The sequence below is a fragment of the Hevea brasiliensis genome, chromosome 8 (assembly GCF_030052815.1).
Source record: "Hevea brasiliensis isolate MT/VB/25A 57/8 chromosome 8, ASM3005281v1, whole genome shotgun sequence".
In the NCBI taxonomy this organism is placed as follows: domain Eukaryota; kingdom Viridiplantae; phylum Streptophyta; class Magnoliopsida; order Malpighiales; family Euphorbiaceae; genus Hevea; species Hevea brasiliensis.
Window position 1 is genome coordinate 6,081,500 of NC_079500.1, and position 6,085 is coordinate 6,087,584.

General features: G+C 35.3%; 1 non-coding gene across 1 annotated transcript; it reads left to right on the forward strand.

Annotated features, from left to right (window-relative positions):
* Positions 1-441: 441 nt before the first annotated feature.
* On the forward strand, positions 442-548 carry LOC131182575 (small nucleolar RNA R71). The gene has a single exon (XR_009150839.1). It is a non-coding gene; the product is annotated as a small nucleolar RNA R71 (small nucleolar RNA).
* Positions 549-6,085: the final 5,537 nt, after the last annotated feature.

Below are 6,085 nucleotides of genomic sequence, written 5' to 3' on the forward strand. Positions count from 1 at the left end.
CCCATTTGCTTGTTTCCATAATTACCAACATATGCTGCTTGTTCTCTATAGTCTACTCCACAGCTGGTAGTTCCCTCTGCATAAGCCACTTGTTGTGAACTTCTAGATGATGATGATGAACTAACCAACATACTCAAATCTTCCATCTTCTTAGCCAAAACATTTGTAAGTGCATCGAACTTTGCATTAATCATGTTGAACTTTGCATTAATCATGTTGAATGGATCAAGATCATACATTCCAGCAGCTTGCCTCCTTTGAGTTGGAGCTGGTCCTCTTGGACTACTCCAAAGATGAGTATTCTTTGCAATTTTCTCCAATAGCTCATAAGCTTCATCTTCATGCTTCATAATAAATTCTCCTCCTGTTTGAGCATCAATAATCCCTCTAATTGCAGGAGTAACATTGGTGTAAAAATTCTGATTTATCATCCATTTTGGAATGGCATGATGTGGGCATTGTCTCTCTAATTCCTTCCATCTCATCCATGATTCATAGAGAGTTTCATCTTCTCTTGGTCTGAAAGCTGTCATTTGATTCCTCAATTCTTGAGTTTTTCCAGGTGGAAAATACTGTGCAAGAAATGCATCAGTGAGTTGCTCCCAATTTGTGATGGAGTTGTGAGGTAAAGAATCAAGCCAATCCAATACTCTATCTTTCAAAGAGAATGGGAATAGCTTCAATTTTGCTGCATCATCAGACACTCCAGGTTGTTTTTGCATGTCACAAATCATAGCAAACTTCTTCAGATGTGTGTGTGGATTTTCAGAAGAATGTCCCCCGAATTGGGAATTTTGAATCATTTGAAGAACTCCAAAATCCATCTTGTAACTATTTGCATCAATTCTTGGTCTTGCTATGCTCTCTCTCAAGTCATCAAAACGAGGAAAAGCATGATCCATCATACTTCCCCTAGGCACATTAGCATTTATAATTTCTTCACCTTGGGCTGCGTTTTCATTGTTTTGATCATTTCCAGCATTAACACCAATTCTCATTCTTTCATCAGCCATGACTTCTTCTAATTCAGTTTCTCTCAAAGCTTCTTTTCTTTTTCTGGTTTCTTTCTTGTTGGCTTTATAAAATTTCTCAATTTCAGGATTAAACAGTAAGGATGTGTCACTTGCGCTTCTAGCTCTTCTCATAAAAGATTAAAAGTACCTGAAAAAGAACAAACAAACACAAAATGAAAAGATAACAAAGATAAAACTATAAACAACTACAATAATCAAGAATTCAATCTTAAACAAACAACTCCCCGACAACGGCGCCAAAAACTTGATGCGTCCCAACCGCAAGTGCACGGGTCGTACAAGTAGTATAGAAAAAGATATCGTTCCCACGAGGAGTTGTGTTAATGATTGAATTTTTGATATAAAAAGTTGACTAAATTAAACTATTTTTGAAATTAAAGTAATGAATTGATGGGTAATGAAGTATAAAATCTATGTGTGCAAAATTAATAATCTATTCAACAATGTAATGATTAAACTAAATTTGCATCAAATTAAAATAAGCAAATTCAAATATGGCAAAATTTAAAATGGCAAGCAATTAAATTTGATTAGAAATTAACAATTATAAAAAGGCAATTCCGGAGTTCGGGATTTCATATTCGAGCTATTTTGGGATTTTTAAATTGGTTATCCAATCATGTGAAACTTACGGGTTTTAAGGAGATTAATTCTTAAATCCTTTGAATACCCTTTCGAGTGAGACAAAGAGTGCCTTAATCAAACTAATCCTACTTTCGTGGAGTTAGAATTAATTAAGACCCATTAAGTTCTTTAATTAATATGTGAATCCTCTTAATCCTTAGTCTATTTCTAGATCTAAGTTAATTAAGTCCAATTTCTTGATTATCTATCACAAGGCCTTCTCCTTTCGGTGCCTCAACCATGGATTAAGAACATTACTCAATGGGATCCTACACTAAGTGTCACATCCCGACTTAGCGGGCCTCAACTCAAGCCCCTCTCTGGGTGGCCATCTTGCCGGCAGTGCGACTCACAAGGTACTGTCCGCTTTGGTGGAGTTCAATCCCTTCGCCCTGCAGAGCTAGGATTCGAACCCATATCACCTCACGGGTTTGCTTCGCCTCTTACCAATTGAGCTGCAGCTCAATTGGTAGAGAAGCAGCTCCCGTGAGGTGATATGGTCGAATCTAACTCTGCGGCGATTGAACTCCACCAAAGCGAACGATCTGAGTTGCATCGCGGCCTCTAGAGAATGCGCGGCAAGATGGCCACCCATAGAGGGGCTTGAGCTGGGGCCCACTAAGCCGGGGTGTGACACTAAGCATGTCATTAAGCACACAAGAAATGAATAAAACTCATTAAGACCACAAAATATGGATTACCCAATCAAAATCCACAAAATATCTCAAATATTACAACCCTTACTCCAGAATCAAAATAAAACTACTCACTATCCATAATGCTTACAAGATATATTGAGTTTATATGGAAATAAAGCTTTAATCTAAGCTAAGGAACAAGAAACTAAACACTAGAAATATAGGAAAAAATGTAAGGAAAGAAAGAAATCTGCAAATCTTGGTTGAAAATGGTGTGGAAGGTGAAAATGACTCTTCAGCTGCTGCCTCTCCTCTTTCTTTCCTTTTCTGCTCCTTGTCTCTCCTTTCTAAAATGGGAAATGGGACTATTTATAGCATTTTCTGACATGGAGCCCTAAAATGGTGTGTTTGAGGAGGGATTTTCTGAGAGAATCTTCTGCCAGCTTATTAATGAACTCTTTATGGGACTGCATAAGTGGACTGCATAAGTTATGCAGTCCCTTATCTGATTTTCAGCAACTTGTGGTTCACTTATGCGAAACTGCATGACTTGGTGCATAGGTTATGCACAATTCCGTGAAAGTGCATAAGGGAGGTGTGAATGTGCATAAGCTATGCAGTCTCCTTATGCAGATCCGCATAGCTTATGCGGCAAGTTATGCACAATTTGGTCAATGCATATTTCAGCTTCAAAACTTTTTTTTGACATCTTTGGCTGTGGAAGTCACTCCTTAATGGCAAAATTTCTTTTCAGTCCTTCACAAACACCATTTTTCCTATAAAACAAAGTAAAAATTACAAATTAATCCAAAATTGACAATTATGAAAAACTAACTAAATAACTAATGAAATTAGCTAAAAATAACTAATAATAAGATAAAATGGCTATGAAATTAGACCTAAATGACTATGTAAAATGTATGCATCAACCTTGCAATTGGGATTGTTAAGATGTGTTGATTAGTAGTAATGTAAAGTCAAAACAGTGAAACTGAACCTAAAGAAAGGTTCTTGAATTAAATTATTTTTAGTAAGGACTTATCCCTAATAAGTCACTACATGCTAAATTACATGAAATAGGTATGTGAGACCTATTTTTCCACTACAAGGTAATATGAAATCAGTTGATATATAAAATGTAAATTTACCTAAATGGTTTGCTAGACACATAAGTCATAGGAAAATACACTTGGAACCTATGTTTCCATTATATATGAAATAACAATACTATAAATATGTATAGTATATGAAATAAAATAATGAGAGTGATAAATACATAAGTTATACGAATAAGTGCTTGGGACTTATGTTCCCATTATAATGACATGAAAATGGTATAAAACATAGGTAGTACATGAAGTGAAATAGCAATATGTTATGAACCCTTAATAGTACATAGCATGAAATAATAAAACTATAAGTGCTTAATAGTACTAATTTGCCTAAAGTATACCTAGGCTTATATGTATATAGTTGGATCGATTGGTATACCAATTAGGGACCACAGATAGCAATACTGCTTACAGAGTAAACCATGAACTGATAATATATATATATCTGTGATGATTGTTCTACAGGCTATATGCCTACTCATTAGCCATTATGTCTAACCTTATTTTTGGCTTTACAAGCCTGACAGCAGGCCTCGTGCCTGACAGCTGGCCTCGTGCCTGACAGATATATACAGGGTAGACATATGATTGTCTAACCCGTATACTCCTGTGTATCCAGCATTATAGTTTGTTATAGGTTACTTGGGCACAAATATACAGATATGACATGAAATACACTGATATGACATAAAATACACTGATATGATTCCAAAGACTCAAATATGAGTTTAAAAAGCCATAGAATGAAATTTATACCTAGAAAATATATTGATAATTAATTTATTTATAAAGTATAAAAAAGTCATAAATGACTTAGACTATATAAGAAAGGAACAGAAAAGATACTGATAATTAATTTATTTCCAAAGTATAGAAAAGTCATAAATGACTTATACTATATAAGAAATGAACAGAAAAGATACTGATAATTAATTTATTTCTAAAGTACAGAAAAGTCATAAATGACTTAGACTATATAAGAAATGAACAAAAAAGATACTGATAATTAATTTATTTTCAAAGTACAGAAAAGTCATAAATGACTTAGACTATATAAGAAATGAGCAGAAAAGATACTGTTAAATTAAATTATTCCCAAAGTGTAGGAAATTTATAAATGACTTAGATTTGATGACAAATTTACTAATATGAGTTAAAGAGAGTGAAAATGAAATATATGCATAGTTAAGGTCCTAATAAATATATTGATTCCAGAGTGTTATAAAATATGCCATTGACTTAGAATTATGAAATTACACATCTTATTGTCATTTTACATCATTTAGTTATTCTGCTTTAAGATTATGCACCACTAAGCAAATTGCTTAGCGAGTTGGATTTTCCATCGCGTAGGTATTGGAGATCAGTAGCTGCCACAGTAGTGTATCAACTATACGTTGACCAGATCTGCTACAGCTACAGCTCAGTTTGGACACCTCACCAGTCTTTTATATTTTGGTAGGGCCCATGTATAGACTAGTATTTTGGTTCATTGTGTATAATCATGATGTAATTACTAGTTTTTGATGTAAATAAAAATTTGTAAATATATTTTGAGTTGTAAATAAAGTTATGAATTTCTGCATATAAATTCCCATATGAATGAATGAATGAAAAGTATATTCACTTGAAATTGCATGAGTAAGAAAAGATATGTTATATGACAAGATGAATGGAACAAATATGATATGAAATTGTTTTGATAGGTAACTACTGGAACCCGCCAGATGCTAATAAAACAGAGGAGGCTCTGCCCGGGTCTCCACAGAAACAAGTTATAAAAAAAAAAAAAAAAATCTACATGTTTTCTATAAAGTTTAAAATTAACAATGGACATGGCAGGATAAGATAGGGTGCTCTGGCACCGAATGTGGCACTCCTCGCTCGGCTACACTTTAGACGGGTGAGGGGCGTGACATTTAGTGGTATCAGAGCAGAGGTTTAGGCGGTCCTAGACCTAAATAGATAGAAAGAAAGTAGTTTGCATCACATGCATGGGCCTTTAAATAGAGTCGAGGTGATACTAATGCAGATATGTTCTTTGTCTGTTTTATAGGATCGATGGCATCCGATCCATCAGAGCACGGGTCTCCAAGACCGATAGAGGAAGAGGCAGAGAGTCACGCACCTGCACCTGCATCTAGTCGGGGGCGCAGTAGCAGTAGAGCAGAACCATCGTTGGGTACTTTAGTAAGGACATAGCAGGCCTTCCTAGAGCAGATGACTCAATTGCTCCGTCAGGTCACTGGAGCTATGCCACCACCTCCCCAACTAGTATAGAGGACCCCAGCAGAGAGAGTTATAAGTGATGTGTAGGAAGGACAGACTGTGACGCCCCCTTACCCGTCTATTATATAGCCGAGTAAGAAGTACCACATTCAGCGCAGGAGCACCCTATCTTGTCTTGTCATGTCTATTGTAAATTTTAATGTCCTTTAAATCAGGTAATTTAAGTGTAGAAATTTTTTTTTTTATATCTTATTTTTGTGGAGACCCGAACAGATCCTCCTCTGTTTTATTAGCATCTGGCGGGTTCCACTATCACCTGTTAACATATTCATAGTCATCTCACATATTTCCATATCATATTCTCTTTTATCATATCATTCACAACTATTTATGAGATCTCAAAATGAAGTGTCATCTATTACATTCATATTGAAATTCATAGATAATA